The 20,453-nt window shown below is 42.1% G+C and overlaps 1 pseudogene; it reads left to right on the top strand.

Moving 5' to 3' along the window:
• The first annotated feature begins 19,136 nt into the window (after positions 1 to 19,136).
• LOC123610041 lies at positions 19,137 to 19,234 on the top strand (annotated as a pseudogene).
• Positions 19,235 to 20,453: the final 1,219 nt, after the last annotated feature.

Here is a 20,453-nt window from a genome sequence, read left to right as displayed (position 1 = left end):
AAGATTGCACACACACCCCCATCCTTATGCCTTTATCAGGCTTGCACCTAAGCTTGCCTGGCAGCCAAAAAGATGCAATTAGCCTGCTTAGGAGTTATCTACAGAGCAGACTTTGATCTCAAAGATTGTTGAATGATAACCTGGAAAGAAGGTTTGTTTTTGGTTTTTGGGGTTTTTTTGTTTGTTTTTTTTTAAGCGAATGACTATGGTTTGTATTCATATTCTGGTGAAGTGGACACAGCAATGAACATAGCTGATTCTCCATGTCGGAGTGGAAAGGCCACTGTCCTAAGGAACTTTCTGGTCCAGGTATTAGGAACATACAAATAGGATACAGGAAAGGAATGCCACAGATAGACAGAAAGAAGAACCAGACTAAGGTTCAAGCTCAAGCCTTGGAGAATAAACTGAAGGGTGGGTCTTAACCCAAGATTTCTCTGGAGTCCTCAGAAGTGGTATATCTTTGCCACAGAGCTCCACAGTCTACAGAGCATCAGCTCTTCTCCACTTGCCTTCTCTGTTTTCTCTTCCTACGAACTGGCTTCTTCACTCTCTGATCTCTGATTCTTTACTCCATCTTGAAGCATTTGCCCATTCATAACTATAGCTCATGTATAGGTCTACGTCACTCGTGACCCAGCTCTATCTCAACTCCTTCCGCTTTCTCTCCCTATTGCTAACCCCCTTATTCTCTTGGAGCATTCCACATGAAATGCTCAAGAGAGACCATCTAATTGGCTCAGATTACCTTTCTGTGCCCAGGTCACTAACTAACTCACATTGACTGCCTTTGGGTCAAGTGCCCATTCTCGTATATAACCATTTATGTCCAGGATAGATACGGACGCATGGAATCAAATATGACTGCCCATGGCTCTTTCTTCACCAGGGCCTGAGGATGAGGTGATTCCCTCAGGAATATCTGAAAGTTAGCCAGGCAGTGTGACTGGCATCTCTAACAAAAAACAAAAACAAAAACAAAAATAAAAACCAAATAAAAACAAAACTTAGTCGGACTAAGTTCAGGAGAACTTAGTCGGAAGACATGCCCGCAGGAAGCGCTGTTATCTGGTTGGCAGGTCTTCAGTGAGTAAGCAAATTGAATAATCAGCCCGTATTTATGCAAATACAATCATAGTCTATACTTCTTTCAGTCTAGAAGTAAATGTCAGTAATTATGAAAGCTGCTTCTCAAGCGCACTCGTGTTGTTCCGATGCATCCAGCATTTTGAGTCAAAACAACTCCAGCAGAAATAGTAGATTTCTGAAATCCCATGAAATAAACTCCCTTTAGAATCCATGAATCACGCCTATCCACTCCATTGTTAATAAATTCTGTAGGAGACATTTCAAAATAAAGGGCAGTTATTATTTATTGTTTGTAATGAAGCCTACTCAGCCCAGAGGGACATTGTGAGGATCACTGTCAGATTTTGTAAAATGCCTTTTGGCTTTTCAACGGAAAGGTACTATATATGATAATAAAAGAAATAGCAATAATATTCTTGCACAACCCTGACACTGAGTTCATCTTTGTCTTTAAAAATAAGATAGTTCATCTTTAGGCCTTCTGGGGATTACTGAATTCGATTTGTTTTGAGAATGCTGAGGCTGATGGAAAAGACGCTCATTATAAAAGCACTTTCTCCACTTCCTGTTCTGCTCAATATGCGCTGCTCTTAACTTTCGTGTCTGGTGAAGAGCTGACCATCGCTTGTAAATGCACAATGGTACTAATCGGAAGCGGACCCCTGTAAAAATGTCATGGTGGCATAGAAAGAACTTTTTAAAAAATAAGGCATCAGCAACTATGCAAATATGCTTGGCTAGATGCACTCACGTGCTTACGCAGTTAAATATACCCACGTGAGAAAGAGATGCACAAAAGCAAGAAAAGGAGCTTTGGGGTGAGACTTTGAAGAATTAATACTATAATCGCACCTACATATGGGCTGTGCTCGTACTGCTTTACAAAGCATATAGTATACAGTAGTTCATTTGGTTCGCACTAGAAATCTTGGAGCTCGGTGCATCTAACTCTGTTGTCCTGAGTACTGTAGGATTCAAAGGCAGTCCGGCTATCCAGAGGACAACAGGGCTGGCGGTGGGCAAGTAGGTGCACGGCCAGTTTCCTGCTGGAGACAAATGGAGAGGCCCCATGGAAACCCAGAGAATCAATGAACCTGGACACCCGTGTTCTCCTTTACGTCCCAGTGGAGATTTGCAATGGATTTTCCTTTAACTCCACCTGGGTTAGGGTGAAGAACAGGACGTATTTGTGAGGCAGTGAGACTTGAAGGGGGTAGATCATGTGGATCATTCATTTCTAGGCAAACTTCAGGAACCAGCGGAGATTGAGATAATACAAGCCACAGAGGCAGAAGTAAGGCATCCTGAGGAAACAAGAGTGAGGGGCCTTTGGAAACCACGGACTCACGCCAGGGCTCCTGTGATCAGCTATGACTAAGTATTAGTCACATAATTGACGTGCAATTAATTCTGTATAAACAAGCAAGCTATTTTGATCAAATCGCAACAGGGAATCCAGTAAACGTCTCCAGAGCAGCCGGCCCAGCCTTGCCTCTTCAGATACTCTGATCAATTCCTGCCTCTTAGGAAATCATCACCCTTCTCTGGCTTTTCTGAATTCTCACTTTTCAAAATCTCCAGGCTGCCTCAAGTGTGGCAGCCTAGCAACTTGCTCCCCATAGAAAACTTCACTTTGTCATTCTGCCATTTCCAAATCCAATTTAGAACTGCTTTTCTAGTTTTTACAACTCTTGCTGGGTTTGCTCCTCCCTCCCTTTCCAAATGCATCTCTCCTTATCTTCATCAATCTGTCACCTTCAGCTCCACCCCCGCACTCTACTTCTTGGCTTTTCAGGCAGTTACCATTTGAATGAGAAGATTGAGAATTTCATTTATCACTTTTGAGAAGTCTCACAGAAACATATTGCAAAGCTTCCCTCACACGAGACAGACAGGGAGTGAGAGAGAAAGCGTGACACCTAAAAATGAATCTCTAGGGAGGGAGTATCCCTCAAAGAGAGCAAAATAATACACCGATGCCCGCTCGGCTTTCTTACACAACAAAACAATGGAACGCTCCCTTTGTAGATGAGCTGTTATCAAAGTGCTCGATACCGGAGAAATTCCACAAATTGCTAAATTCCCTTAAAAAAAATAAATAAAACCCGTGCTATTCACACCCCTGCAAGGAGCCACAACAGAAAAGGCTGCCAAGACAAAGCCCCACTCTTCCACTCAATGCCAACACCGTCCAGGTCTATATTACACCGCCGAGAAGACTCGGCAATTCGAACATCTGTTCCAAGGCACACCCCATCAGAACTGCTACCTTGATTCACCCTCCTTCCTTGGGCGGGCTCGACAGATGGATATATTCCTAATGGCCCCAGGTTACATCCACAAGGTTGCAACAGCCACTTCCTCCTGGGCAAACACTTCTTTCCCCACCCCACCCCTGCCCCCAGGCAGCAAAGCTGTGATCACAGTAGAGGAGTGTACTGTGATATAAATCGGGGATCTGGGCTCAAGACCCGACATCTTCCCTGTTGGCAGCAGCAGCAGCCGGTGGTGTCTTCGTCTTGCACCACGCATTCGGTTAAGTGACAACAGGCAATGAAATGCAAAGGAAAAGAGAAAAAGATATGCCCACAGGGTCTCTCCCAAATGCTGCCAAGTGTTTTGTTGGAACTACCCTGTGGGTTATAGGAGGCGGAACGGCAAGTCACCTGTTAGACTGCCTGCCACCGTGTTAGGATCTTTACTGATTATCACCAAAGGTCTTTTGTCTCCAGAATGCAATGAAAAATAACTCTCGTAAAGGAAGGTGGTATAACGTGGGAAATGCAGGCTACTATGTCAGAGTCATGTGGATGGATGTGTTCTGCTAGCAGGCTTCCGTTTCACTCTATAACTAGAAAAGAAAGAGATGAAACTTCTGGGGGGAAAAAAAAGCTGCTGCCAGTGAAAAGAACTTCTATCACCAAGTCAACTAGACCGGGGTCTCCACTTACAGATGGTGATTAACATAGACTATGGATTAATCTGTGTTGCCATATATACACCAGAAGTCTCTCTGTCCTTCTGTGGACTCAATTGGATCTTCTTTCCTCATGGTCTTTTCTTATGCTACAATTTTCCACTTTTGCTTTTTGCTCTAGGCTGGCGTAAGATTCAGATTTCTAAGGGTGTCAGGTTGTGAGTATAGAAACGAATTTCACTCTAATTTATTTTTGTGTTTGAAATTTAATATAGAATGAAGTATGTGTATTTCATCTTTAAAGAGGCTGTGAAGAATATCCTTCTAGTGAACAATCTGCTTCCTGTAGTTTTGTGGCCTCTGATGTGATAATGGGAGGTAACCCATTTCCATTTTCATTAAAATGTGTTCCTAGTCTTGGCATGTCCCTTTCTGTAATGTGTCAATATTCTTGTCTTATCTACTATCGAAACCGACTTAAAACATTTCTTAAAAGGCTGCGTGCTGTTCAGTTTACATGTTCCCTAGTGATACAATTGTCCTCTACCCACCTTCCCCCCTCTTGCCAACTGCTATTCCGATTCACATTTGGCTTTTTATTACATTTCCCCCAATTCGAGCATTTCCATTTACTTTTTTCCCTCTCTCATTTCCCTGCTAATTCTCTGTAGGGGATGAGATTCTATCATTGTTATTGTTATTGTCTTTTTTCTTCTGAAGACTGGAAGAGTGGAGCTAAAATATTTGGGAAATGACTAGTTCCATAAATATCAAGACCTAGGTAATCAGTGGAAGCTGGTCCAGACATCCTAACTCCTAGATTTGGGTCTATTTTTAGTGAACCACATGAGATATGGGCGGAGATCCAAAATCCAAGTACCCTTAATTATTTTTTGGAGCTAAAATCCAATCAGGTTTCTCAATTATAAATTTATTACAAAGCAAATTGATCTGGGATGATAACCAATTGATAAACCTTATAACTGAGCAAGACGCTCTCAACAGATTTCTGTAAATGCTGTAAGAATAAAACTCCAAGAACAAAGGTAGTTTAATTTTGTTAATAAGACAGAACTTTCATTTTTTTTTTTTTAATAACAAAAGTAAAATTGGCATGTTAGCTCAACGGTGTTTCTCTTTAAGCAGGAAAAGGCAAGAAAGGCCACGGTCACAGCATCTACCCTTTTTGTTGTCTGAATCAGTGAGTAAAAAAGCTGCTTACAACCTGCTTTGGTGTAGTTTAGTGGTAGTGATTTTTTGTTTTAATGTGAGATTTGAAATGGTTGCCCTCTGCGAGAAAAAGAGGGTGTGCTTGTAAAAATGCGAACGCAGGACCAAAACCTGGCCCTGGAGTGGAGGGGCTGGAGCCCCCAGGAGCTCCCAGCTGGTCCCCACTGTGTGAGAGAGAGAGCAGAGCTGCAGGCAGATAGCAGGTGGGGAGCCAGAGTTAAAAGCAGCAGGCCGAGGGGGACCTCGGCTGGGAAGAAATGAGAAGTCTCTCCAGTGGAGAGCTGTGGTGTAGCACTCTTATAACTACTGTTGCCTTTCCAGAAAGAGCAGAGGGCAGCTGTTCTCAGACAGTGGTGAGCAGAAGAAGCAGGTCAACTGCCTAAAAAGTCAGATCCCCAGTTCCACACCTCCAGACTCTTGGGGCCTGGGAATCTTTAGTCATCAACTCACGTGATTCTGATGCAGCTGTGCCAGGAGCCACACTTTCAAAGATTCCCCGACGGGGGTACAGCATCTAGGGCTATAAAGCACAAGACTGTGACAACTATGCGAGCAACAGGACTACGTATTTCTACACAGGGATCTGGCTTCCTTTGAACCGTTTAAAAAAATAGCGCTTATGCATGAAATTAAATTACTTAGGGGCTATTTAATGAAGACACTTCCATTTTTTGGTATTCTGTAAGACACTGTGTCTTGATTTGGGGTGCTCTAAATACGATCCTCAGTTTAGAAGAAACCATGCTTTCTGCTGTTCCAGCAGTTACTTATATGTGAGGCTGTTCCATTCTGAAAAATAAATAAATAAATAAAATTCACATGAGGGGAGATACCAAATTCCTGCCTCTCTCTGTTACATAGAAATACAACAATCTGGGCTGTAATTGAGCTTAGGCTATGATGAGCCTGCCTAGTAGCCACTGTTGGAAATGCCTGCACAGGACCTTGAAGGAATAATTGTTCTCCAAAGGATCCACTACATATAACGACTGCCATTTCCCACACGGTTTCTGCCTCTCAGGAATGCTCATCTTTATTATGGGTTTCTCCACAGCACAAGAACACCATCTTGTGATGCACACTTTTTGTGATCAGATGGAGGATGGGGTGGCACAAGATTTAATAACTGCTAGAGGCAAGTGCACTAAAATCTAGAGAAATCAGAAGAAAGGAGAAAAGGTCGTAGGGGGTTACTTTAACCAGATGCATTAGATTTGCAACATTTTTTAGAGCCGTTCTTGGTGGAATAGCTCAACTTTGTCCAAGAAAGACAGTGCTACTACCTTCCAAAAAATTCATATTCTGCTATTGTCTGCGGGTCAAGGTGAAAGTCGGCTCTGAAAGAATCAGCTATAAATCTAATAAATGGCAAAGAAACTTAGACGGCTTTATAGAAAAGTAAGGTTTTTTTAAGACAGCCTGCAAAAATGTGCTGACCTAAAATCAGCAATTACAGAATAATACTTGAGATATGCGAGAAGAAGGACTTTTCAGAAACACAAGTGCAAAAACATGAAAGTTATCTTTTTCTCATAGCTCTAAAGCGAATCATCAGTAAATTATCACCTAATTGAGCGGCTTAAGCAGAAACATTATACCTTGGATATGTGTACACATTAGAGATTCTGCTACAGGATCTCACTGGGTCTTTGGTCTTTCTAGGGTGGGCTCTTCAACACTGATGTCTTCTGCTGCATTTCCCTTGGCTACCCTCTGTGGCAATGGGATGGCTGAGCTGAGGCAACTGGAGAGAAAATGGGTGGAGAAAATGGAGAAAAGTCACGAGACTGACAAGAGGGATCAGTCTGGGAGAGAATTGGTGTTTTTCTTCTTGGTAATCAGAGCATTTGATGTGCACCACCTTCATACATTTCTTATGGTTGCCATAGACGCTGACCCAGTACTGATAGTCACTGTCTTCCTCAAAGTCTCTCCCTGAGCACAGGCCAACTATTCAACAAGGTCAATGCCAAACCTATGTGTTAAGCACTGGCTAGGAAAAGTTGGATGGCATTAATTTCAAAGGTGAAGTGGTCCGGAAGATACAATGAGGAGTTAAGAAAATGTCAATAGCATCTCTCAGCCCCGTGGTCTCTGGACTGCGGGTGGATGAGCCGCCTCTTTCAGAAGCTACAGAATTGGACCCATAAGGGAGTCGCAGGAGATCGAATTTAAGGCAAGAAGGTTGAGGATGTGAAGAAGTCCATTAGGTATCTATTCGAGTAATGCTAGACAAGTGTTGTAACAAATACACTCCAAAATTTCAGTGGCTAGTTTTCTCATAGCCAGTCCATTGCAGATTGATCTTCACTGGCGTAACTTTTCTTCACGCAGTAGTTCAGACAGCCAGGCTCCCTGCATCTTGTGGCTCTGCCAATCCCTAACAGCTACAGAATCCTTCCCATTCAACTGAGAGTAAGAGAACAGGGGAGGTGCAGATTGTTTTTTTTAAAAAAAAAAAAACCATCTGGGAGGGGACATAAATCTTATTCCGTTGGCGAGGACGAATCACATGGCCTTTGGATGCAGATGGCCACATCTGGATGCAGAAAGGGCTGGGGGACACAGTCTCCTGGCTGGATAGCCACCTCCCAGTGCCATCTCTACCCTGTGAAAGGGAGCTGAGTGTTGGGGAGCAGTTGGTCATCTCTATCTACCACACAAAGGTTGAGAGGGCACAATAGACAGGACTGAGCAGGAAACTAGCCACCAAAGAAGCAGAGAATATTGCGGGAGCTCGGCAAGACAGGATGGTACACCATTTCCTTGGTGACTTTTTATAACAAAGATGGGATGCATGATTAAATTAACCGCCGTTGATGTTTTGGGGTAAGACAGACTAAGAATTCCGGTACGATGAGGTTTAGGAGGTATTGCGGGGTGTTCAAATGGACTGTAATCAAGAACTAGCATGGGGGTCTCCGAAGAATTTCTTTCCAGGTTATTAGAGGAGAGAATTAACTGCTTTTGAATTGTTCAAGTGCTGAAAAAGTCTGCTGCTTGCAGTAGCTGGAATGCTTAAGGCTTTCGCTGGTAGAACTAGAAATGGCTGAATTCGAGATTAGAGGTAAGCAGCAGAAATGTCTGCAATGATGGAAGTGTTCCACATGTGTGCTGCCCAACACAGTAGCCACTAGCCACGTGAGACTATCCAGCACTTGAAATGAGGCTAATGTGACTGCGAACCTAAATGTTTAATTTTACTTAATTCTGAGAAATTTACATTTACAGTTAACCACATGTGGCCAGTGCCCACGTACTGGACAGCATGGCTCTAGAGGTGGGTGATGGGCGGTTCTTATGTTGCCTTCACTGGCCTCGCCTTTCTTCCTCCACGAGCTTACTCAGGTGGCTCTGCAAAGCCAGGCTCATCCAAGTTTTCCTCCTTACTGGCTATGGCTGATTAAACTTGGGGTGAGCTCTACCAAAATTAGCCGGTCGGAGTCCTTTCTCAGATGCTGGGTGAATGACAGAGAATCAGTCTGTCTCCAGGTGGATTCGGGAGCTGCTGCTGGCCGTGTTTTCTGCATGGGGATGGGAGAAGCAGAGGAGGTCAGACTTCAGAGAGAGATAAATGAGGCAGACTTGAAAAAAACAAGGAGATGAAGGAGAAAGCCCTAATCCTGGCCCCTATTCCAGCCTCTGATTCTGATGTATTCCTAAAACAGGATTGTGGCCAGCCCTTTGCTTTGTGACACATCCCTGAATTCTTTTAACACATTCCTCTTTTCTAGAAATTCCTGTTACCTGTAGTAAGGAAGCCTTAACTACTAAGAAAGGCTTGGGGAAAGCACTCCTTAAGTGAAGCCGACCACCAGGTAGAAAAGGAGGGGGTTGGCTAGCTATCTAGATGCTCTGTCTGTCCCCGCTAACATCCGGTGGGAGAACACCTGAGGCAGGCTCACAGCATGTCCCTGAGGTCACCACAAATCCTGGATCTCTCAGCCTCAACACATGGGAATGTTGATCCTTACAGCTCATCCAGGCTCTGAGGACTGAGACAATCTTGCAAACTCACAAATGACTGATAAGCAAGAATGCCAACTTCTATATTGCCTATTTGGTAAATAGTGGTGGTATTCAGTCTGTAATGACCTGGCCTCATTTTTTTTTTTTTTTTAATGAAGCTTTGATTTCCTCCCATGTATCCTACTTTCTGTGGCACACATATGCCGTGTATTTTTCCTCTATGTCTTTGCTCTGACCATTAACTCAGCGGAAATATCTGACCTGCATCTCCATCTATGGGTTCTACCATTATTTTAGGACCCATTTCAAAGGTCATCCCCTCCTATTCTTTTAGAGTAATCTGTCTCTCTCCACTTTCTCCTCCCATTTTACTTTGTGACTCTTTGAGTACACAGTCTACATTGTTTTAGAATTATTTATGAATGTCCCATAAGTTCAATACTCCAAAACCTTCACCAGACACAATTTTTTAGAATGCAGTCTGTAATTCACTTTTCTGGTAGCTAGTTTATAATTTCATCTCACATTAAGTTCTGTGGTCAACTTAGACCCTATATGTCATTATCCTTGAGGATTTAGCCCGGAATATGCTGGATGCCATTGCCAGGCTGGTGAGAGAGTGGAAGGGAGGAGCCAAATGACAGCAGGCACAGAAGCACAGCACAGGAGACTTGGGACCAGTGTAGTGGCATTAACATTGAACTGACCTAGAAAAAGTACAGCAGGTAATTGCGGAAAGCTACAACAGCTGGAGTCACTTAGCCAACCACTCTGGTCCAAGGGCCCATTAAAGTGGAAGAAAAACCTAGCCAGCAGCCAACAGAGTCTGGGGAAGGAGCGTCGGGCCTGACCACCTGAGAATGGCTGTTAAAGGCATGATAGGACTTTGGGGCTCAGCAAGCAGACAAGTAAGGTAGAAGCACTAGCTTTGGAGCCAGAAAGACTGGGGTTCTTGTCTCGGCTCTACCATTCACTTCCTGTAAAATGTGGCACAAGCGATTTTGCTTCTGTGAACCTCGGTTTTCTTATCCGTAAAATGAGGGGAAAGACTCCTGCTTTTCACAGGATTGTTGTGAGATGACCTGAAGGGGCGAATGTACGCCTGGTCCGTAGCTGATGCTGAGTATATGTATTCATCTCCATCACAAGCACGGGCTTGGTGGCATGCGTGTGTGAGTCTATGCCAGATTCCTGGCAGAGCCCGCCTGGTGGAAGAATCGGAGATTAGGACAGCAATCAAGGCTGCTAGCCAGGGTTAGAAACTCAAACAGAACACTTCGGTCAGAAGACGCATGGCATTTCTCACCAGCCGTTGAACCATAAATACAGATCCACTGGACGCTGTTTGGTGCCTTTGATATGTGATTGCTGCATCCTACAACATCGGCTTCTCCAACTCTGACTTCGTGGCCAGCTGCTCTTGCGGGTGCTTCTTTGCCCCTCATCAGTATTGGTGCTCCTTGCAGTTCTATCCCTGGCCTCGTCTTCTCACTTTCATGTTCTTCCCCTGTAAGCTCATCCTTGTGGCTTTGGTTGCCTTTCAACTATTGGCTGCCGACTCCCAGATCTGCATCTTCGGCTATTCAGTCACAACTCAAAACCCTTCGAGGTTCTCTGAAAACCTTGAGATTAATTTGTATTGAGCTAGTTATCCCTTTACCTTTCTTCTTGTGTCCCCCTGCTTCTCCTGAAAAACTGGAGCTTTGGCTCATCAACATCTAAATTCCTCACTGTAATCAATCCCATTATGGATTATGACCCATCATTAAGACTAGAATTATGGGGGCGCCTGGGTGGCTCAGTGGGTTAAGCATCTGACTTTGGCTCAGGTCCTGATCTTGCAGCTCGTGATTTGGAGCCCCATATTGGGCTCTTTGCTGACAGCTCAGAGCCTGAAGCCTGTTTCAGATTCTGTGTCTGCCTCTCTCTCTCTGCCCCTTCCCTGCTAGAGCTGTTTTTCTCTTTCCCAAAACTAAATAAACATTAAAAAAAAAACAAAAACTGGAATTAGGGGCACCTAGGTGGCTCAGTTAAGCATCTTTTTTTTTTTTTTTTAATGTTTACTTATTTTTGAGAGACGTAGAGAAATAGAACAGGGCGGGGAAGGGCAGAGAGAGAAGGAGACACAGAATCCAAAACAAGATCCAGGCTCCAAGCTGTCAGCACAGAGCCCAGTGTGGGGCTTGAACTCACGAACCACAAGATCATGACCTGAGCCAAAGTTGGACAGTCCATAGACTGAGCCACCCAGATGCTCCTCAGTTAAATGTCTGACTCTTGATTTTGGCTCAGGTCATGATCTCATGGTTCATGAGATTGAGCCCTATGTAGGGCTCCAAGCTCACAGTGTGGAGCCTACTTGAGATTCTCTCTCTCCCTCTCTGTGCCCCTGCTAGTGCATGTGCATTTTCTTTCTCTCAAAATAAATAAACTTAAAAAAAAAAAAAAAAGACTAGAATTAATTTTGAGAGTCACAACTAGCTTCTTCAAGAATAGAAGAACATAGAATGGAATGGAATAGAAATAGCAGAATGCTAGCTTCCCTAGTAAGAGCAAGTATTGCTTTAACATATTTTGTTTACAGTGTGCATACATTGGGTCACAATAAAAAATTATTTTTTTTTACGAGTCTATGTCATAGACAAAAGTTAAATACCCACTGGATTAAACCACGATCTCTTCCAGAGAATCCCAAATCAAACATAAGAGGAAAGATTTGGGAATTACCCGAGTTCAGTCACAAGCTCCTGTCCTGACTAGTGTGTTTTCTTGGACAAATTACTTAACTTCTGTACTTCTTGATTTTTTTCATCTGTAAAATGGGTATAAAAATAATAGCTCCTCATGGGACCATTGTGAAGATTACATGAATTAATGTAGCTATTGCTTGACATGGATGAGTTTTTTTAACTACTCTTAATGAAAATCTAAATATTTTATTAAAGATATTAAAATTATGGAAATACATAAGAGATATCCACATATAGGCCTATTTCATATAATGTGGAAATAGACAAATTCGTCAGGTTTCATTTTTTTCATGATGCGACAAATATGGAAAATGACAGTGTTTGCTGCTGTGGGATAAAGGAAATATCCCACTCTGGCTGGAGATGACTGCTCAGATGTGACTGCAGCTTCTGGACCGAAACAAATGGCAGCCCCGGGACCCGAAGGGATCAATATCTCTACATTTGACCCATCCCCAGCACAAAGTGGGAAGCTCTGGACTCTAAACCAAGAGATATATATATCTTTCCCATGGCCACTGTTACCAATTCAGGGTGGGCCTGTGATCAAGTCTGGCCAAGGAAACTGATGAGAAAGATTTATACCCCACTGTGTCATTCTCGCTCCCACTGGATGAAAAAAAAAAAAAGTGATGCCAGCCTTAGAAGGAGGCTGATTCTGTGGAGGGCAGAAAACGTGATCTAAGTAACCTGGTCTCTCACAAAATGTCTGAGCTGCTCAGTCAACCGGCCCTGAAGAACAGCCCCCTGTTCTAGACTCCCCGTTTAGGGAGGGATAATAAATGTGTTTATTGTTTAAGCCATTTTTGAGTTAGGATTTCAATTACATCCAACACACAGCATCCTAACTGATTCAGTGTCTTGTTCTATTCTATAGATTTTCCAACACTGTAATTCATGAATGCTGTACTGCGAAATGCAAAGTATTGCACGTGACTTAAGTAATCGGTGTCATGGGCCATAGAACTCAGATAATTGCAAGTGTTTACATTTGGGTTTTCAGGTTCTTCTCGGATCCTCATTAACCCTTCCGTGGCAAAGATTCCTGCTAACTGAAGACTGCTCCATCTCTACCTCATCTAGATTTTTTTTTTTTTTTTTCTGTTTGGCGGATTCAGTGTACTTTCATAGGTCTGGATAACCTCAGGGTGTTAACCGCTGGAAGCCACGGTGCCGCCATCTGTGTAACTGCTTCTTTGGGTAGCCTATGGGGAGCTCTCTCACGGAAATCCCATACCTGCTGTAAAAAGAGGTTTAAGTTCATGGAACTCAGTAACTATGAGGACATGGGAGACCACGCCCTCTAGGTGGCCCATGACCGGCTGTGTTCCTCGAATGATGTGGCCATCCTGAAGGGGTCAAAGGCACACAGCTGCAGCGGACAGGAAGAAGCCAGGGCAGGCACAAGGGACCATCTTCATAAGCTGCTCACTGCTCTCCCAACTCTTCTTCAGGCTGCTGCCTGGCATCATCCTCAAATGTACTGGCAGAAACGGAAGAGGGATCCATGGAACAGGCAGCCTGGGAGCTCCTGAGAACCCCCTTTATCACCACCATTTCAAAGCCTCTCATAAATGACAGAGGACAAGTGACAGGTGGCTCCAGCACGTCCCCGTGCCACAGCAGGTGAACGTGTGTCAGAGAAGAGGAGTGGACTTAGTTTACACAGAACACTGAAGAGTGACTGGAACAATAACAAAGCAGTTTTGAAGCAGAATTCACATGATCCCTTTATTTTTAGGCAACTTTGGATGACAAATGGTGGCACACACACATTTTCAGCCCTGCAATCACTTCAGAGGAACTCCTTCCTCTTATCGGCCAACTGAACTCATCTGGAAGCAGCCCACCGAGGCACGAGCGGGACTCCCTGCAACGGCTAGTTCAACCTGACAAGTCTCCCTACTGCCTTTGTTTGTTTTTATTTTTAATACTGGAAACATTAAGGAGCCGAAGAACTTTGGCTGCTGACCACTGGACTCCCCTTACTCATTAACTAGGTTCTGCTCCACTTCTGGCTCAGCACTTTGAATTTGGCATCCATGCAGCGACTTCCCCTGGGGAAGGATGACTGGGATGGGACAGGTTCTGGGAAACTCTTCGTGAGGACCTCTGAATTCTGTCCCTTGAAGGTACAGAGAGCTCTGCCAATCCCAAGGCCACTTCCCAATTTCTAACTCTGCTGTGTGTGATGCTTCTTTATAGAACAGTTCTTAAAATATTTACTTTTCAGCAAGGGAATGATGGCAGTGTTAGTTCCTAGAGATGAAGACACCATGCCATTTGGGTTGGCTGCATTCATTTTGGGAAACTTAAGGGAATTATTTGTACAAAGATAGGGCTAGCTAGTAACTGTCCACTGTCCTCAGAGATTGGTTTGAGGTCACCTTCAATCTGTGACAGATGCTACAGCCTAGGGTTTTAAGGATTATAGAGAACAATAAACATCAAGTATAGAGTTAGTCAGGTCCTTCCCTCAAAAAGATTTAAAAAAGAGAGAGAGAGAGAGAAAAGTTTTTAGTTCAAGGAAATTTAGGTGGTGATCCTCCTTTAGGGTTATTTGATATTGCATTATATTGTTAACTAACAGCAATGCTTTGTAGCCCATTAGTGTCCTTGGTTGTTTCCATGGAACAAATAATCTGCATAGAGTTAAAGGAAACAGATTATGTGCACGCTTCAGAATAAACTGAGAGAAGGCTCATCCTGGCCATGATTTGTGGTTGATGCCAGAGCCTTCCTTACCCAGCACCTTGAGGGCCCAGTGGTGGGAAGAGCTGCAAAGGGTCCACTTCTAATGGGTCATTAGACTTCTTCACAATGGTAGGTGTGGCCCTTGTGGACAAAGTACCCTCAGTGTTCTTAAATTTATCACAATAAGGATTCTAAAGAGAACAAAGGAAAGAGGGAATGGGAGTCCCTTAAAAAGAAATGTGAAATCGTTTTTATCCTCCAACCAGTGAATTAAAACCTATTCATATTATAAGCATGTATAATGGATACATACATTAGAGTACACGGTACTCTAGTTTCCACCTGAGGGAGATATTAATTGAGGTACAACAAACTGTACGTAGTCAAAGTATACAACTTGATGAGTTTTGACCTATGTTCTATTCCTTGAATGGGATGAGACTTGTTGAATTTCCTCGGAAAGTTTCTACTGCCTTGGGAATCTCACCGTATGGGACTTAGAAGGTCTCGGGGCAGGGAGGGGGAAGAAGTCAACTGTTATACATGCACAGATCCCAGCACCAGAGCATAAAAGTGACATCCGGAGGGACCTGAAGAGCAAGGAGACCATAAAAATCAACCATTCTCTGTAAGCGGCTCTGGGACAGAAGGCAAGAGGAGGGTCCTTTTTCATCTGTATTCTCTTCTTTGCCAACACGGTCCATAGGAAGGTGCCACCTCTCGTCTGGATGGCTGCAGTGGGTGGCAGCAAGGGTCACACAAGATGACGGGGTCCCCAACCAATCCACTGGCGGTAGAGTCTCAGTCCAGGGTTCTCAGAGGCCTAAAATTAAACAGATTGAACACACAGTGGGAGGGGAGGCACCGCTCGGAGAAAAGGGCCACGAGTCCGTAGGCATGATGTTGCCTAGTATGTCACACAGCATCTTTCAAAAACAGCTGCCAACACTCTCGGTCCGTTTTTTCCCAAAGGCAACCTTGCGTCTTACCCATTGCGTAATGAGCTCTGTGTCCCCTGGCCTTGAACCGGGGTGTGTCTTTGTGGTTGTCTTATCTAAGAAAGTTCTGTAGAAGTGAAGATGTATGACTTCTGAGACAAGATCACAAAAATGCCATTTTCTTTTTTTTTTACTTTGTTCTTTTGGCATGCTCATTCACAGAACTCAGCCACTATGCTGGGAAAAACACTAAGCAGCCACAGGGAGAGTCTCAAACCATCTTCTCAGAAATAACTTCCTCACAAGGGGAAAAATAAAAGCTATATAGTGGAGAAACCTGGTGGGCATTACCTTAACCAAGTTCATAGGCCAGTTAACATGATCAATAATGAGGGAAACAGACACCCTGTGTCACCAGGCATAACACACTGAGAAAGACACATCACTTCAGAGGCATTTCTGCAAACGATGAAATCTAGCAACAAGAAATATCAGATAAACACAAAGAGAAAGACGTTCTATAAAATAATTGGCCTGTACTCCTCAAAAATGGCAAGATGAAGACAGACAAAAAAAAAAAAAAAAATACAACAACAACAACAACAACAACCCAAAACCGGTTTCCGATTAAAGGAGATTAAACAGGCATTTCAGCTAAATGTTATATATGGTCCTGGACTGGATCTTAAACTGGGGCAGGGAGGGAGGAGAATAACTATAAAAATATTACTGGGATAGTTGTAGAAATCTTAACACACACTCTGAATTAGACAATAGCATTACATAACTATTATATCTCCTAACTTTGATAATTCTACTCTAATTATGTAGGGGAATGTCTTAGCCCTCAGGAAATACACACAGGAATGTTTCCAACCTCCTTTTAAATGGTTCAGAAAAAGAAAAATGTATGTGGGAGTAACTAGCAAATCTGGAGAAACGGTATACCGGAGTTTCTCATCCCATCCTTGCAAATATTCTGAAAGTTTCAAATTATGTCAAAATAAAAAGCTCTTCCCAGGGAAACCCCCCAAAAGAAGAAAAGGACATACGTGTTTATGGGATGGGGCTGGTTTGGGCACAAGGCAATACTTGCTCCTAGAGGCTTCTCTGAATCCAACAAGCTTACAGGCTGGTTGTGCTTTAGGGAACAATGGGTGACCCTCAGAGAAGGGGCATCAAGTACAGAGGATGTCATGGATTCTGGACAGGGGTCTGGACCAGCAAGGGACTCCCACAGCATAGCGATCAGCCTGTGCAAGCTCTTCCTTTTGTGACACCTTGTGGCAAAAAAGAGCTACTACAGACTTCTCTATTTGCCAGGATTAACCTTTGAGCTCAGTCATCTCCCAGAGTTCTTGAACAATTTGGGGGGAAAGATTTTAAGGAGACATTACGCTTCCTATTAAATATGGCAGGTGAGTTTTCAAACTAGACCGTAGGAAAAAAAAAAAGACATGTAAGAGTGTTTGTATCCTGAGTTTACCAGGTGATGCCAGTCATACTTCCTAAGCTTTGTATGCTCCTGTGCAACAACTGTGTCAAAAACTAAGCAAGTGCCAAGAAAAGATGATGAAAATACAACTGGGTAAGTTCTCATGAATGGGAAAAATTCAAAACAAAGCTATGTAACAGTCCTTTTGCATCATTCATGTTCTTGAAAAGTTGTTAGTAACCTGAATTGTTATAATTGAAATCATATTTCCATTGTAATGAGAAGCATTTAAAAGACTATTATATATTATAGCACAACATTTTGAAATGTGAATACTTACAGACTTTTAAAAATTTTTTAATCCAAATTTTCAGTCTCTGAAAAAGTCATGTTCCTGTAAAGGGCAGCATTCCTTCAAAGTTGGATGTTTAAATAGGTAGAGACTAGTGATAAGTCACGTAAGCGTGAGAGCAGAAATTCTGTGTTTTAAAATAGTGGACAACATGATAGAAAAAAATGTGTGTATAGCTACTCAGATAATTTATTGATAAGACAGATAAATCTTTATTACTTTTATTTTTTATATTGCTTCATGTATTATCAAGACTGTTTTGGTTATAAGAGACAGAGATCCAAATCAACTATTATAAGCAAAAAATAAAAAAATAATAAAGTGAATTTATCGGCTTATACAACTGAAGTATAAACAAAAAATTAAAAAAATAATAAAGTGAATTTATCGGCTCATACAACTGAAGAGTCCAGAGGTAGTTCTAACTCTCAGGCATGGCTAGATATAGAAGCTCAAATATTTCCTTCCTTCCTTCCATCCTTCCCTCCTTTCTTCTTTCCTTTTTTCCTTCCTTCCTTCCTTCCCTTCCTTCCTTCTTCCCTTCCTCCCTACCTTCTTTCCTTCATTCCTTCCTTCCCTCCTGTCATCTATCACTTTTCTACTTCCCTCTTTAATTCTCTCAGTTGCTCCTTGTACAAACAGCCTCCTCCTTCGTGCCAGGAAAGACAGCCAAGAGCAGATAGACAAGTCTCTCAATTTGCTCTATCAGCAATGTCTGGGGAAATACTCTGGTCCAATTTGGATCACAAGCACATGCCTGGGAGGGAAGGAGGGAGGCCATGTGATTCAACCCTTCCAGGATCATGGCCCAAGGTGGGAAGCAGAGTAAGATGTTACAAGGTGTAGTTCCCCTAAAGAACCAGAAAAAAAGGGGAAAATGTGGTACAAAAACCACAGCTATTCTCCCCCATACTTGATAAAGGCAGCTTTTTATAATATAATTCTAATGGACCTAAACATAGCGATATATCAGAAGCTCTTTAAGGTAAATATTGGACAAATGCACAAAGATCTATTATAATACATTTAAAGAAGGTACGGTTTTATAAGAGCCCAAGATTTTTAAAAATCTAATAGAGGTTTGGTTAAACAAATCCTACTTTATTCATGAAATAGTTTTGCATTTATTTATATAGAAATGTATTATTGATAGGGAAAACATAAATTTAAAACAGTACGCACTTATCAAACAGTATACCAATAGTTTTGTTCGATAAAACCACTTTTGTTTTATAATGTATTTTCTTATGTGCTTACATAGCTTAGTATGCATTTAAAAAATAGGGCAGTACATGCAAGAAAATGTTATTTCAGGCTAGAAAGAGATGAATGATAGATGATTTTCTTTGGCCTGTTTACATTTTTTTATTTTTCTATAGAACCACATATAAAACAAAACTCAAATACTATATAATCCGAAGTTTTATGCATCAACTTTAGTTGCAAGTACTAATCCATTTCAGACTAGCATAAGGCCTGGAGGCAGTCAGTTTCAAGATGGTGGCGACAGGTCTGTGTCAGGCCTCGCTAGCTTACTTAGTTAACTTGGGACTCAGCGATTCGGTAAGAAATGATAATTGTGCTGTCAAAAGAGGACCACTGTGGGACACGTCTGGGGGGGCTCAATTGGTTAAGCATCCGACTTTGGCTCAGGTCATGGTTCATGAGTTCAAGCCCTGTGTGGGGCTCTGTGCTGGAAGCCAGAGCCTGGAGCCTGCTTCAAATTCTGTGCCCCTCCCCCGTTCTCTCTCTCTCTCAAAAATAAAAAAAAATAAAACATTAAAATTGGAATGATACAGAGAATACCAGCATGTCCTCTGCACAAGAGTGACACACAGTCCTGAAACGTTCCATATTAAAAAAAAAAAAAAAATAGCACAGTTCTTTTGTCTAACATGAACACTGATCAAAAATTATAAAGTTGTTATTAAACATCTTTGTAATAATCACATTACATTAAGGGCATCAACATTTTTTCCCAGAATAAGTTCCAAATATTTGGGGATCAAAATTGATAAAATGCACAAAAATTCACATTATAGAAACCATTCTAGGACGATAACTATGATGTTAGCAAAATAGACTTGAAAGGATAGATAGTTCAGAAAGAAACAGAAAAGGAAAGAAAGGAGGAAGGGAGAAAAAGGGAAGGAAATTTTGCCAGGCACCAACTAAGTACTTAGGGCAAGCATTTTTATAATTAGAAAATTCCAGCAAGGTTACTTTTTAAATTATTTAATATGCAACTTTAAGATACCAAAAGTTCAATGTATAAATAAATTTTTAGGGAATCTACAATTTTAGGTATTTCCTATTATCTTAAAATTTTAGTAGAAAAATAATTGAGGAAGTAAAAGCAAGATGAATTATTAACGCTGATTCCATCCTACCTAGCCAATGAGTGTTTGCAAGTAATGTAACTGAAAGCAATAACTAATAAGGGAAATAATTTAACGGGAAATATTTATTTAATAGAATAAAATAAGCTAAGCTAAATTCTGGTAGATTTTTATTATAAAGACACTGAATAATTTTCCGGTGGGTGTAGCGAAAATCTTTATTGCCTGTTATAAGTACTTTTAAAGTACTTGGAAATACAGTGTAGAGGGAAACTCAGCAAAATATAAAAACTGCATAACCTATGCAGTTCTTTTCTTCTTTAGTTTCTGTGGTATCCTAATAGCTTAAAGAAAGCATTAACATAAGAGAGCTGAAGTGCACCAGATTTCAGTCATGCAGTATACAGCTTACTCTTCAGTGACACAGTACCCATTCTATCTTTATGATTTTATTAGTCAGGTTCTCTAAAGAAACAGAATCAATAAGATGTGTGTATCTGTAAAAAGATATATTTTGGGGCGCCTGGGTGGCGCAGTCGGTTAAGCGTCCGATTTCAGCCAGGTCACGATCTCGGGGTCCGTGAGTTGGAGACCCGCATCAGGCTCTGGGCTGATGGCTCAGAGCCTGGAGCCTGTTTCCGATTCTGTGTCTCCCTCTCTCTGCCCCTCCCCCGTTCATACTCTGTCTCTCTCTGTCCCAAAAATAAATAAACGTTGAAATAAAAAATTAAAAAAAAAAA

The sequence above is a fragment of the Leopardus geoffroyi genome, chromosome B2 (genome assembly GCF_018350155.1).
Source record: "Leopardus geoffroyi isolate Oge1 chromosome B2, O.geoffroyi_Oge1_pat1.0, whole genome shotgun sequence".
In the NCBI taxonomy this organism is placed as follows: Eukaryota; Metazoa; Chordata; class Mammalia; order Carnivora; family Felidae; genus Leopardus; species Leopardus geoffroyi.
This window is presented reverse-complemented; position numbering and strand designations above follow the sequence as displayed.